This window comes from Anser brachyrhynchus, assembly GCF_964034855.1.
Source record: "Anser brachyrhynchus genome assembly, chromosome: 4".
NCBI lineage: Eukaryota > Metazoa > Chordata > Aves > Anseriformes > Anatidae > Anser > Anser brachyrhynchus.
The window spans coordinates 45,773,251-45,789,257 of record NC_137698.1 but is presented as its reverse complement, the minus strand read 5'-3'; the positions used below and the strand labels follow the sequence as shown (position 1 = coordinate 45,789,257).

Below are 16,007 nucleotides of genomic sequence, written 5' to 3'. Positions count from 1 at the left end.
CCATTGCTCTACTTTTTAGTTCCTGAATTGCTTGTCCATTCATCAAGTCAATTATGATTAGGTTAACATAGTGCTATAAAGCTTCATATGGCCTATTCTAGGGCATATCCACAGCCTACACAGTGCTGAACATTTGAAAAAGCACACCTTTCACCACAGACCCACCCAACTCCACCCCCAAATGCAAACAGTGAGCTACAACTCATCTGCAGTCTAGCACAGAGAGATACCAAACATGTCGAGCCACTGCTTCTATGTTACTCTGTAGTTACATGTTCAGAACTACATTCAGCATCAAGGAAAAACACTGGGACATCCAACAACCTCCAGATTTGAAGCCTGATAGTGCAGGAACCACTTGCGTAAGCTCCCTGTAATGTATTTTTATGAGAAAGCTCTTCCACAATCATGGAAGCTGCTACATCCCAAATTAAATTCCATGGAAGGAATCCATGTGTTGTGACAAACAAAATAATTGCAGGAGTTACTTGTCTGAAGTTTTAATACTTGTTGCAACATCATCCCAGAAGCATAGTACCATATTCCCCCCACCCAAGGAACAGCTAATTAAGGGTCATGCTTAAGAAGTTAACATGTCACATTCTTAGAAGAAAAAGATTTAAAGCCAAAGCAATGTTCAAGATTCCAGAAGTAAACATGCCAGCCCCTGAAGTGTCCCACAGCTTAGAGAAAAAAATCTGTTCTCCAGAAGAAGGGATGGCTCTTAATTGCTAGTCCTTTGTTTAGATGGATGGTATGGTATCATCCTTAAAAGTATTTACGGACTTCACATTTCTTCCCTCCCCTCCTCCTGCCCCTCTAGCAGCTGGACTGAAATCAGAAAGGCAAATGTTCTTTTATCCTTTTAATAGTTCCTTGCATCCTTAAGTATTAGAGTATTAGCTGTTGCAGCATCCACAGCAATTAGGTTCTGGCAGCTGACAGATCCTAGAAGGGGTGTTATTCGTGATAGTGGTTCTCCATTCCCAGTCTTTACATTCACTATTGCACAATATATTTCTTTACTGAAGGTTAATCACATTTGCAGCAGCTGTTTTGAAAGCTTCCCTCCTGGATCTATGCATCTCTTTTCTAACCTCCTCCACTTGCCTCCAACGTGGTTAGAACAGAAGCAACACTTTAAAAGCAACCTTGGGCTACCTTGGGTGGTAGCCCATTAGGAGAACACTTGCAATACTGTCAGCCTGCCTTTATTCGTGTATATCTGCACTTTTCCAGTGTGCAAATAGCGTTTAGCTTTGACCAGGTATGCAAGGGTTGTAGTCAGATATCCCTGGAATTTGTCAAGCCACTTTCTCTGACTAGGTACAAGGTCATTAACTTTGTGTAGGTTCATTGTTCTCTTTTTCCATCACAGACTTCCCGAACTTTCTACACTACAGTATCCAGACCAGGATGGAAAAATGGCTTTGCCCTTTTTTTTTTACACAAGTTCTCAGGAAGCAAAGCTTCCAGCTTCTGTAATGACTATTTGAGGGGAAGATGGGAAAAAATAGTATACAGACTCTCAGGTTTCTTGTTCTTGCGAGTTACAGTTATACTGAGTTCAGCCTAAAAGAAAAAAAATGACTACCCCCTTATCCAAAGAAACCAAATATACATGGCTATTTTGAACCAGTAACAGTGATTTTGATATACAACATTAACAAACAATGTGAAGCCATACTGCTTTAGTCCACACAACATACCAGTGCATGCAAATATGACAACTTTATCGTTTCTGAAAATAAAATCCAAGTATTAGATTAAAAAAATTAAATTTTGATAATTTTATCAAATAAAATGTTTAAAAACAAACAGCAAGTTAACTACCAGAGCTTAGCAAGAGCTGTGTATGCCTTTAAAGTCCCCCCTTCCTTAGGGACAACAGCACCCTTACTACTAGTAATCGCCAGGCATGATGGCTATAAGTACCTGGAATAAATTGTATTGACATGAGTCAACTTAAACCATGTTACACTACCAGTTAAAAAACTCAGTCTCTTAGAAGGCAATCTACTTCCCTAAACAACTAAGCATGCCTTTTGTAAATATGACAAGCCCCATCTATTCAGTCTCAGCTTCTTTCCCCACTTCTGACAGTATTTGTTTTGTCTGCATTTCCTGGTTTCTGAAAAACCCAAGTTATTCTTTCCCTAATGTACTTGGATTTGCTGAGGAAGATTCCTTTCGAAGCTATTTTTAAGGACTGCTCTTTTTTTGTGGCTTTTTTTCTACAAAAATTCTTTAAGAGCTGTTTGAAGTCAATAAACATTTCAACCTAAAAATTATTTCCCCACCAGATCTTTCTTCCAATCAATGCCAAGTTTTGTTTTTTTTTTTTCCCCTGTAAACCAATACAGACTTCTTGTGTTGCAATACTCAATATAATTGAAAGCATTAAATGGCAAGACTGATTTTCCAACTTATGTCTGTCTTTGCATATAAGACAGTTACTGACAAAGCTTTCTCAGATACTTGAAGTCCTAGAAGTCAGGGCCAGGATTTCAGTATTAAGAACTTGCTCCTTATTCTTTGAAGGTATTTAAATACATACATGTGTTTGCAGTTCCATTCCCAAGCTGACCGCATATTAAGTGTTTGCTCCTATTGTTTCAGAGGTTTTTAAACTAGGGTTTAAAAAAATCTTAAGGCAAGATTTTAAGTGAGTCAGTGCTGGATTAAGCTAATAATTCAGGTTATTTAGTGATATTCAAAGTAATAACCATTTAATTGATCCACTTCATATAGATGTTGCTAAGAAAAGCATACTATAATTGGACTATAGCAATATTTTCCTGCTCTCTCATGCGACAGGTTTATGTAAGCAGTATAGGAAAGAAGTTTAAAGAGCTAGTAGGGAATAGCTGAAAGTTCTCTGAGCATCAGTAACTAATTTTCAAAATAGTATATATCACATGGGTCTGCCCTAAGCCCTACAGTATTTGCATTTATGCTGACAAATGATCTGAAAGATCAGGTTGCATTTCAATACTGAGAAGATAGCTAAAACTCACCAGCACCAGGAATAGGGAATGATACAATTGCACAGGTAGCATCTCTTTAGAAAGATCTGGAAGCAGTAGTGGGTCTTACACTAAACTTAATCAAAGTTATCCTGCTGTTGTGAATGTCTCAAATATACTCCTGTTTATACACTCCAGAATGAACAACCACAACGTAAAATAATCTTCAGTATGTGTTAAGCCTCAGCTGGAGAACAGAGCTGCCTCATTTTGAGGCACCGTGTTTCTAGAAAGGGGACTACCAGACAAAGCACCTGCATGTTTTGGTCAAGTAAAATCATGGCAAACACGTCTAATTTCTTTCTATAGCAGTTAGAGGTCTTATAAGCAAAGGAGTAAAAAAGTCCAGATGCAGTAGACATTGATCAGAAGTCCAGTAGATACTGCCTCAGAAAACAGAGTGAAGATTTTCAGTTCTCTGGACAAAACACCTGAATTTTTCTGGATATACAACAAAAACCTTCAAATGCATTTAAAACTACTTTAAAGGAAGTTAGAAATCGCATCCTTAAATATCGTAAAAGCATCTTCCTCAGCTCAGTAGTATACTATTTCAACTCAGGGGTGACTTCCTATACTCATCTCACCCACCATGGTTTTGCTGTCAGACTCTTCAGGATCAGATCTCTAATGATAAGTGACTTTCCAGATCCAGCTTCTCCTGGGCAGACTACTTCCTTCAATGCTAACCATTCACATACATGTCCTATTGTATAAAGGTCTCACCTTCTCAGACCCCATTTCCCATTATACCTTGCATTGAGTTGATCATATGCTCTTTCTGGAAGCATTAAGTCTTAAACTTACATAATTCCTCTCCTACTTACAACCTAATCTTGAGGGATCTTAATCTAATACAAACGTAGCCATCAATTGATTCCTGCTCTATGCAACTATTTTCATTTACAAAAAAATTAGGCTCCCTTTCAGTACCTGCTGTATGCACATAATTTAACTCATATTTGGTAGTTCAACCACACTATAAATTCTTTGTAAAACTTCCAAAAATCTTTAACACAGTAAGGTATTTTTCCACTATTCCTGAACAAAATGCAGAAGCTGGAACACTTGGGTTTTCCCATAGCAGGAAGACAGCTAACTATACTGTACTATGAGCATACAGTGGTTTGTTAATATTTTTATAGCAGACATAACTGCTTTCATTAGTGACCTCTACCTTTCATGCCTGCCATGTGAATATTCATGTTGGATATTCAGACTTTCACTTCAACCTGAATCTTTAATACTCTGCTATGCAGGGTGACAGAAGTGCTACACAGAATATTTTTAAATCCTTTGAGAACAGTCACATACACACAATTTCTCAGAAGTTCCTGCTATCAATCTCAAATCAATTTATATATACTATAGTTAAGAACATTTTACTGTTCCTTAGAGCACTCGCTGAAGTAGGAGCCAGTAACTTTAGAATATGCAAAAACTATTCTAAGCCCATCTTAGGAGACTGAAAGCAAGTAAAGCACTATCTGCTTGTTCTCCACTGAAATTATCTCCTTAGTTGGTGGCATATTCCCCCAGGAAACACTTACTACTCAGTGCTGTAACGAATCATCTGGAAGGAGGCAAAGATCTTGCTGCTTTAAGTGCAGGCATAGGTGACAGGGATGTGAGTTCTTCACTGTAGGTCTTTGCCACACTCCATCCAGGTATATGTTGTATTCTGAAAGAAGAGACAGAAGCCAGTACCACACACAAAAGTTTAAAATAAATCTGAGTTCTCCACCTACAGGCCTTAACAGATCCAGCTGCCCAGATTCACCAATACCGATGGTCATGAGCTGCTTTATTGGCCTTAAGAACCAGCATATGCTTTCTTTTTGGAGGAGGAGGGAAGAATCTGGCACCTCATGCATTTATGCTTGGAATGAACAGAGCCTAACGAAAAAAAACATTTGTCAGGAATTAGTTTTTCTTTACACTATGATATTTGAAAATACATTCCTGTTCTCCGTTATATTTTATCTGACACCATGGGTACTTGGTAATTCCATCCAAAACTTCCAGAATTCAAGGTCAAGTCAGCTGAGAATATAGGATCAGAGAAACAGACCTGCATGCCAGCTGTTGATCTGTGCTGTATATGCTTGAAAAAAGAAATAGTCCAGAGGCTTTACATCAACCCAATGCTCACTGGAATTAACAACACTTGTTCATCTTCATGCATCTTAAGTACTAGATGGTATGTTGACAATATTTTAAAACAAGTGTTATAACACAGAGGAATGCATTTCAGTAACAGCCATTCTGATTTATGACCACCCACTCAATAGCATCAATTTCTGTAAAATTAATTCGTGTTCTTATATCCTCTACCAAGCTTTGTAAGTAACACTTGTTTTTAAATAGCTATGATCTAAAAATTTCACTGTACATCAAATATTTTTTGATGCTGTGATGTGTACATTTCTAGCTACAGCACTTTTGGGGGCATTGCATTTCTTGCTAGCATTATTTAGCTAGGATGATGTGACATATAAGATGGAAATACACTGTTGTTGAAACTGTATGCCCAAATCAAGAGACTGACACCCCTATGGATACAGTCACAATATCAAATAAAATTACAAATGGTCCTATTGTTATTAGAAAGAACATTTACACAAGATCATCTTCCACAATACTTAGTAGGATAATCTGCTTAACCATAGAAGTCTTATTTCCAAGTCTGTATTATACAAGATGTCAGGCTAGACCTTCAGGACAATCCTTTCCTACTCTAAAAGATGTAACAAGCAGCAATCACGTGTACAACTCCACCTCAAATGATTTTCAGATACTGTTGCCGAGGTCTACAAGGATCAACTGTAAAATGGCTAACGTAGATTAGAAAACAAGCAAAAGAAATGACAGTAAAGAAATCCAGTAGTTATTTCAAAGATTAAGTTGTATTATTACAAATATTTTATGTGGCTTAACATTGTATAGTGAAGTTACTCAATCTTGAAAGGAATAGAAGGATTTAAGGCAATATCATAGGTTTTATTTTATTTTTTTTTAATTTTCAGAACTAGGACAGATAAGAAATATTTCTGTCTTCCTTAGAAGCAATGGCAGAATGAACCAAACAAATTAACTCTTGCAGACAGTCTTCTGTCTAAACTTTATGGGTCTACTTGGCTTCACAAAGTTGATGTCTGGAAACAACAGATTAATTGGTGAAAAGGATCTCACGTGGCACCTCTCAGGAACTACTCTTGGTCTTCAGCAAGAACCTGACAAAGCTTGATAGAACCCTGTAAACCCATATGTTGGGACACAAGTAGATCCCAAGCACAGATGAAAAACTGCTCACTGACTTTTAAAGGAGTTCTGTAACTACCTAAAATTGGTAGAGAAGTACCAACTCAAAAAATGATGTCTATACATATAGAAATTAATTTAGTAAGAGGACAAGTGTACTTTGACAGTATGCTTTTCAAAGAATAGTAATAGCTATAAAAATAACTTTGAAAGATGTCTGCCACTGTATGTTGCTTCCATACTGAAGTATTCACCCTGGGTTAACAAGGGCAACAAATCCTACAGTTCAGGCCAAGGCTGTAGCTGTTTCTGTTTTACTATGTGTGAAGTCTGCCTATAGAAGTGCTTTCTCTTAGCTCAAGTGTGTAGTCCTCTCTGACACTTCAGAGAAAATGGCACCCCTCTGGGTCAGGCTGCAGAGGGTTTGGGTTTGATATTGTTTGTGGGACACCGTTCTGTTTATCACACAATAGGGTTTCTGTGTCAGTTTTATTGTGTTAAATCACACTGCTTTTTTAAAATCTATGTTTTAAGTTATAGCCTGTCAGGCACCCTAAGGCATCTAGACACCGGGTGCCCCATAAATTTTAAATTATTACTGTTAAGTATTGCTGTAAATGAGTTAGTCATCTTTTCTCCTAAAGCAGCAAGGAAATGGACTGAAATGCAATGGACAATGCAGCTGCATCTTATTTGAAAGCATGTTTTTCAAGAGGTACAAGACATTAATATGCCCTTTCTGAAACTATATGAAAGTTTGTACAAACTATAATAATAATTCATCACAGAAAAGCTGAATGAAACCCTGTCTGCACTCCAGAAGTAACCATAGTTAGCCATTTTACAACATGGCTGTGGCCAACTTACATGCTGGATGTGCTTCATTGTCCTGTTTACATGGATAAAAACAACCTGCAGCATCATGGTATACAGCACAACTAACCTGGTTCTGCCCAACCTGTGTCTAAGTGAGGTTATTCTTAAGGCACAAAGAGTCTAAACAAGAAGTGGGAGAGAATGAAGCACAGTGGATGCAAGGCACTCAGTATGCAGCTGCTGCTATGGTACTGCCTGTTGAAGCAGTGGATTTTTGAAGCCACCCATCCCACTTATGTAGGCACAGGCACACATTTGAACAGAGCTCCCAGCAAAGAGCTGCAGGAGCAGAATCTCCATTTCTCTCCTTATGCTTTCTTCAAAAGGAACTATTTTCCTCTTTGGAGTCATTCAATTTTGTCATTTGTGCAAGAGCTTTTGACTGTGCATTGCTTCCATTTGGTCAACAAGCTACAGTAAAACTTACTGGATAGATACACAGGACAGCAATTCTGATAAAACACCACCAAATAAGAATAGCAGTGGTTTATTTTCATCTGACCTCAAGGGTTTTGACCTCATGTGTTTTGCATCTTTATGGACTTGAAGGCAATAAGCATACCTTATTTCTAATGAAATTTTGAAGTTTGAGGACTGTAATAACTAACCTTAAACCATGATAAAAACTATTGGAAAAATAGAAAAACCCAAAAGGCTGGAAGCGAAACATTTATAGACACAGATGAAATCCCTGCAATGGACAAATACTTCAACTCTTAATAGTCTATGCTTGGCTGAATGCAATTAATCTAACTCATGCTTTCAAGTTGGCTTTTGAAAATTTATTATTGATAGATATTGTTATAACAGATTAACATCACATAATAACCCCCTTATGCAAGAACCAGATGGTTATTTGATCCGATATATCCCTTTGATGAAGCCTGTTAGCAAGTGAGAATTAAAAAGGTTCTATAAATTAATGAAAATAAATCTGAAGTACTTTCTGCGTAAGAAATCTACTAGTTTGAAGAGTTTAGAACGAAGAGCTATGATTACGGTATCATCCCACAGGATTTTTGTTCTCTATCTCAGTTTACAGTATTTGTATAATGGGACAAAGCAAACAACACTCTAGGCATCATAAATCAAGACATTTATCTTTTTCAAACTCAGTATAATGAGTGCTACAGCAGCTCAGCATCAGTAGGAACTAGAGGTGGCTTGGGCTAAACTCACTGGCAGCTCAGACTCCAGGCATATTTTCATGACATAGACTACACACTCACAGTTCTGTTCCCTCTCTGCTCCTTACTTCCTTCCCACCAAAAAAGATAAAGAAAACATCAAGTGAGCAGAAATCACATTGAAATTGAGAGAAGGAACATTAATTCCCTCCAGTTATTTATTGTGACTGGCCTGAGTAACTTTCAAACTTGCACTTGCTCGCTCAGCCATCACAGAGCATGTACCACTGGCCTCGTCCAAAGGACAAACATTTGGACTGCATTAAGCTTCCAGGGGGTATGTGTGCAAAGATCCAGTATGAAATTGCTATTAAAGAGGCTGCATGTTTGGTACTTCTGTGGTTTGTCAGAAAGGTCATTGTTTAAGATGTTTTCATTTAAAGAAAATGTGTCTGTTCTTGTTGTTTGGCTGTTTCTTTCATGTATGTTCCTTCTCCTCAATACCAAGGTTTGTCACCACGTTGCAAAATATCTTGCTGTTAGTGTAGTTGTCATGAAACTGGCTAGATGTTACAGATTTGTATAACTTTTCATTATACTAGTGGTTAATTTACAGATGGGTATATTTCCACCATGACATCTGAAATCATCAGGAAGCTTGGGACTGGAATAGGATAAAGCAGCCACTTTCACTGTGCAGAGAAGTGTGGGAGCTGCATTACTCAAATTTAGGAATATTTGCTGTAATTCTCAACAATCTCTCAAACTACTACCCATCAGTTCTTATTAATCTGACCTAAGCACTTAAACTGAGCAGAGCTATATTTGTGCGGGTCTACTACAACAGCACCAAATTTGACCAAAACAATGCATCCCATGCAGAACACATACCAAATATTGAGCTCCCACACTTCATCATGTATGTATCTGTTTATCTGTTAAGTAGCAGAAATCAGCAGCCTAGACAACAAAAACAACCCAGGACTCCACAGGAAATCTATAGAGAAACATAAAACCATTTTTAAAAGGTAGCCAGAAAGCATAAACAGACGAGTCAACAGTAGCTAAATATTTATATTGCACTTCTCACATTTATTACAACACATTCTTTTTCCAGAAGAGAGAAAGTCTCTATGGGGGGGCTAGGACAGATGGCATCCAATTTATTCATTTCTCTTTGTGTATTATTTTTTTGAAAGAAGTCAGCTGAACCAGGTGGGTCCCTCTGCTGGGTGAAGAGCACAGCACCTACACTCCAGAGCTACTTGGTATGCTTAAGGTGAGGCAGAAGCAAACAGCAAGGAGACAGGAGCATCCAGTGCAGGCCTGGGAGATGGTTGAGAGCTGCAGGAGAAGCTAGAAACAAGACCCAGCAGCAACAGAAAACATTTGCTAGGGACCAGAGTGAAGTCAGTCTGCTTTGGACTCCTAAAGCCACAGGAGTGACTGAAACCAAGACTGAAGACAAGGACAAAAGTTGGCAGCAGGAGATTGGTTTTATAAATCCTTCCCCATGTCTAGTCTGTCTTTTTGTTCTTGTCTCTACTGAAAGAGGTTTGTCTGATGCAGTCTTTGTTCAAAGAAAACCTGAGGTTTGAATTTAAAAGGTCATTGAGAGAAGATGTCCTGACAGAACTACCTCAAAGCTCTGGTCAGGGCTTTTTATTTTTTGTTGTTAGTGATACAACTACTTTGGTGTTTCATTTAATCATGAAAACAAGTACCCAGCTACTGTGTGCAGCATGTTAGTAGTGGCATTGTCAAGCTGTTCATCATAGAGAAGGGAGAGTACATGATGATTTCATATACTACATACAAGGTTACAATTTGAGCAAAGAAACAGCAATTATCTCAGAAACAGTTCCCTCACACTTGGATGTTTGGATGTAAAGTCAGCATGAGGCTCTAGTAAGTATTTCATAGCTTTTCAGTCTTTCCTCACTTCTCCCACCCTTCACCCAAACTAGGAGCTGCTGATTAAAACCTCCAGGCACAGCTCCCTGCTGGGAATGCTAGACTGAGTTATTATACAATCAGCTTTCATGCCAACATGAACAAGGCTGGAGGAAAGGGATCAAACACCCCAAAGACTTTGGGGATTTGGAAAGAGGGCTTTGACCGTCAATACCAACTGCAATCCTGTACAACTGAACACAATCCAGAAACAGTTGTTGCTTGCTTGCTTTAACCTAGTGCTGAAACCAAAGCAGCAAGTGCTGCATTTTCTGTTGTTCAGGTCACTTCCACCCTCTCTGGAGAGGGCAAGAGCCATGTAACCCAGCACTCAGCAGCCACCAGTCACAGAGGATATGGAACCACTGCATTGTCTGTACACTGCCACATCATCTGCCTGCTAACTGTGTTGCACCAGCCATTGGCACCATGCTGTCCTCCCCAGCAGCCAGCTACACAGTTTGAACACATGAGGATAGAAGAACATAAGGAAGCCATTAGGGGTTAGGAGCAATCTCCCAGTATTACTCAGAAAGGGAGCTGAGGAAACATAATGGAATTGCTCATGAGCAACTGTCCATCTAGTCAACATCTGCAGGCAGCTTGCATCTGCTCCTGCTCTCAAGGTAGGCTATTCCAGCTCTCTAGCACAGCACAATACATACACTAGCTTAGTGTACCTGCCCATTAGTTTTAAACGCATCAACCATTAAAGAAAAATCTTTTGTTCTGTGAAATAATAGCTATAAAGACACAGTGTTCAGGAAAAGAACAAGAGGAAGAACAATGAGTCAGTATTGAACGATGAAGAGAAAGATGTCTCCAACTTCTAATTATAATGCTATGCAAAAACTTGAAGTAAATGTATTTGTGTTTATTTCCCATTTAGCTTCCCAGATGTGTAATAGGCAGTTGAGAAGAATAAACACAGTAATAATAATGGAGACAGATTGCAGCTGGCAAGATACATGGGTGTGTGGGAGGAAAAATAGCAGGAATACCCACAGCCTATGTGCAAGCCGTGCCTACACTCAGTGGGGTCTTCATCCTTGTGTCCTCACAAAATTAACTCATCCTCTGTGTCCCAGGGAATAACTCCTGATTCCACTAAAGAGCAAAAATAAGGACCATGCTTAACTATCTGAAAGAAAATACCCACCACCATCACCCCTCCCTGACAATAAGTTATCTTGTTTGAGATGTAGCTATCCTGTTTGAGATGTAACATCCCTTTTTAATATCCATACAATTTTATGTTTATGAGCTGTGACTATTCAAGTAATAACACACCTGTTCTTTTTCAGTTTCTCACAGTAGATAGGATTAGTAAGAAGCCTTCAGGGGAGGAGAGGATACCTTTTTGAAGTGCATAATAAACATTTATCTAGCAGTTCATCAAAAGATACCTTAACTCTACACTTTTCAGCAGACAAATCAAATTGTAAGTCAGTGGACTTTCAAGATACACAGTGACTCAAATCAGAATGCCAACTATGCTTTCATTATTCAACCATGCTTACAATACGATAATAGATACATCTTTTTGTTAAATGGGCAGAGACCTACCATTAAAGAACAAGTTGTTCTGGAAAGTAATATCCAGCTGCAGTCAAAAACCTATTAGTGTTATCAGTTCACTTTAACTTGCATTTAAAGACCTTTTTTTTTTAATAAAAGAAAAGGCTTTAAAAAACTGGTGGGTCAGGGGAAGGGATTTTTTTCTACACACCCTGATTTCAGCATTGGTTGTCCATGCAAGCTAAGAATTATGCTCAATATAACCAATTACGTGGATTTCAGAAAAGCCATGAAAGCATTCTTCCAAAAGAAGAATTTGGAACCAGAACAGCTGAAATGAAGAACTTTCATCTTCAACAGGATTAATAGCACAAATTTATAAGCCAGTCCAGACACTCACTCAGGAGATTAAACCGTGTCTGAGTTGTACCTGTTGCTATTGTAACCTTTCACAGCTTCACTGAAACTCTGAACAGGCTCCAAAATCCATGGAGTACTTAAAAACAACAAATGAAAGGCTCTCCTCAGTAACATGCAGCTACTGGGAAAAAAGTTCAGCACAGAAGCGATGTGAAAAGCCTAGCTCCTCCTCTACACATAGGCTTAAACTGCACAGCCAGAAACAGGTGTTGCAGCTCGACAAGAGTACACAGCTTTTGCCAAACAGTATCTTGAAAGGGCAGGGGGAGAGGAAGTCACGTAGAAGTGAATGTGCTGAAAACATCAACACTTATACAAACTGGGGAATAAAAGAAAAATCAAATAAGTCTACTCTGCAGAAATATCTTAATCTCCACTTTGCTCCACCTGAAGTACTGTGCACTCCCAGGTTTGGGACAGCACAGGTATCAAAAAAAACCCCACGCTTTTTCTTTAAGCAGAATAACTTCTTTTCTCTCATTCTAGAAGAAAAGCAAGCAAACAGCGTTCCCCGTTTGTGATTTAATGAAGCAGCAGCTCCCGCTCCTATCTTATAAAAAGATATTTTACATAGTCAGTCTGACCCCTCATTGACAGACTTTTAGGACTGAAAAAAATGTTTTGACAATTAAAATAAGAATTCTGGCCCTTTAGGAAGTTAAGCATTTTAAGAGTAACATTTAATAACCCTATTAACTTTTACTTAAACTAAACCAGTGGAGCAGAAGTCTACAGTTATTTCAGCTGCCTGTTTCTACACACCTTTCTCTTCATAGAGAGAAACAACTAAGCACAGTCCTAGTTACTTCTAGCAGCTGTTATACCAGATATTACTGAAAACTAAGACAAGTTTCAAATGCAAATGAGAACCAGCCTGTCAAATTCTGTACTTGCATCATTTACTTGGCAGAGTACCTAGGGCAGGTTTTCCAAGAACGTTTGGTGGTGGCTGGACCCTGCTATCATTGAAGTTCATAGGAATAAGCTTGATGAGAACTAATGCCTTCTGGAAAAGCCTCACCTGAAGCTAGTCTACATCTTTCCACTACAGCAAGTGAAACTTGGTATGGGAATTAGCACCTGCCAAATCTAGGATGTGGCCTTTTTTAAGATTGCCTGCACTGAATCCATTTACATAAGTACTAACATAGTCAAGAGAGAGACTTGAAAGTGGAAGACTGGAATTAGAGATTGTTTCCCAATGGTACTCAGAGGCTGTACCAACATCAGAGAAAGTTTTCACACCTGTATGGTACAGCAAATGCTAAGACAAGTTTTACATTTAAGAAAGTTTACATCAGACTGAAAAATCTTATTCCAACTTATTCCAATTCCAAAATCTTATTCCACTAAGTTCATAACCAGCATTGCGATTAAAAAAAGCAAGCAACATAAATTATGCAGATATGTTTAGGGTCTATTAAGATCAAAATAAATTAAGCTGCTGAATACCTGTACCTTTAAGCAGCCTGTCCTTACTACCACAGAAGAATAGCATGAACTATCATCCAAACCCACTATTAGAACACAGACATGGCAGAAATGGATAAAACAGGTAATGAAATCTGCATATGTATTAACACAACCTTAGTGCCCCAAAAGCCAGCAGTTAATTGTTCCCTCTGTATCAGCCTTTAACATCTATTACATTATCAAGGCACACTTAAGATATGAAGTATTTATTCATTCTTCCCTCAGAGAAGAGAGGAAGAGTTCCAGATTTTCCCCCACAAGCAATAAATAGGCATCATAGCTTATATTAAACCTTCTATACATGAATTTAGCTGGCTGACTAGACCATACACAGGTAAGAATTACCTATACTTTTCAGATAGCAGGAGGGAAAATGGGAACTTTTTTTTTAATAAATCCATATTTGCAAGTCACTTTCAAACAACTGGCTGAAATTATAGTATCACAATAATAACAAAAAAATGCTTTTTAGTAAAGCTTAAAAAAAAACCTAGAAGCCTGAAAGTTTCCAATAAAAAACAAACAAAAATAAAAAAATAAAATAAAAAATACCCACCTACCTCTAACACCCCACTCTCATCTTTCCTCCTACTAAGGCAGGACAGGCATCTTTTATAGCTGATGTTGAAAGGCTTGTTAAAGGAAGCAAGGTCACTGGGCCCCACTGGTGGGGCTGGTAATGAAGCCCAGCTGCATCCTCCTGGCCTCAGTGGAGCTGAGGTGGGGCCACGCGCCCTGGAGAGCAAGCTGATGTCTCCCTGTGGAAGGGGCTTGTGCTTCTTGTAGCTGCTCAAATCAATGAAAGCAAGGGAAAAGCAGATGGAAAAAGCCATCATCTTTGGTGTGGCTTTATTTTGTGCCCATACCACCATAAAAAAAGTCTACACAAGAGGGAAGGTCAGCAGAGAAGAGAGGTTTTAAAGGTTTTCCTCAGGTTTCTGTAGCCTCAATCAGTGACTGCTGACATGCTCCATCCCTGCATTTTCTAGCAAGATCATTGTCACTTGTGTCCCAGAAAAGGAAGTTAAATTACTCTGAGTTGGTTTATTGGGCAAAACTGTACACCTTACTCTGCTGCACTTTCTAAGCAGATCTGTTGGAGTGAAAACCAGAGGCAAGAAGTAGTAGGTAAAAAAAAATTAAAAGGCATATATTAAGGAAGGAAAAAACTTCACATTCCTCTGAACTCCTATCATCACTGGAATGCCAGGAGACCTTTTAAGTAATAGCAAACATTATGAAATGGAAGAGGACATAAAAGAAAATGTTAATACCTCGGGAGTACTCCTATCCTTCCTAACTTTCTGCGCCAGGGCAAGAACTTCATATATACTTTGGCATCCAGAATCTTATCAAATATTTTCTTTGTACATGCCAAGACTTTATCTGTTCATTTTAACTTGGACCTGCAAGAATGCTTGCACAGTAAAATTGGAAAACGGAAACAAGAGTGGAAATACACAGTCAAATAGTTCACTTTACTCCACCATAAGCAATTAGTTTGTGGTTAAAAAGAATGCAGATTATGACTGGGGGTAAAAAATAAGCCAAACAACCTCCCTTTCCCAAATACTAAAATATATTCTTGTCCAAAGAAACAACTTAAATTAGACTACACACATTATTTATCAAATTCTGTCAATCCACATTGTCCTTGTACTCTCTAGAGGGCCTCATATTTTAAAGCCTAAATCCTGAAATGAGATCTGCTTGGAGGAACCTCTGCCCCTACGCTGACTTCCAGCCACAGCAGATCCCTGTGTGGATGCAGAGCATCATGTTACAAGACAGAGACCCAACCGACATTAGTTGTACCAGGTAGCTACCGAGTTGCTATACACACCAGGGCAAACTGCCAGAAAGGCTGCTTTTGGTCCCCTGGACCAAAACCCAGTATTTCATCAAGGTAACCCTTCCCAGCGTAGCTCTTTGTTTCCTAATTTCATTCATTATGCCAAGAATGAGTTTGTTTATTTCTCCGGGAAATGGGCTTACACTTCTGAAGCAGACAAAAACACGGCGAGTAGACGCCGTACTTTTCAACAATGAATTATGTTACTGGTGCTGGATGAGCAGGACAATAAAATATACGTTCATGCCTAAACCGTGGGTTTGATTTCTTTTATCTGGACATAAAAAGAAGGTCTCCCTGGAGTAACTCTGTGACCTGATGTTCTTGCTGAAAGTGGCCTTAAAACCTGAGAAGGACTGCTGGCCAGATTAGCATAACTGCATGACAGCTTGAATTTGGAACTAAACACTGCACTCACGAGGACAAGCTTTGTTGCTGTTTTTATTAGTAGCAGTATATTTTTTACAAGATAAGATAAAAATGAGTACCACTTGTGGAAAA

General features: G+C 38.7%; 1 protein-coding gene across 1 annotated transcript in view; it reads right to left on the bottom strand.

Annotated features, from left to right (window-relative positions):
* Window positions 1-9,794, bottom strand: part of PRDM5 (PR/SET domain 5) — a 111,395-nt gene extending 101,601 nt beyond the window's left edge. The window contains exons 1-2 of the mRNA XM_080591631.1: window positions 9,182-9,794; window positions 4,577-4,707 (exon numbers count right to left, since the gene is read on the bottom strand). The gene's annotated coding sequence lies outside the window, so the exon portion shown is untranslated. The remainder of the gene's footprint in view (window positions 1-4,576; window positions 4,708-9,181) is intronic.
* Between the last annotated feature and the right edge of the window lie 6,213 nt (window positions 9,795-16,007).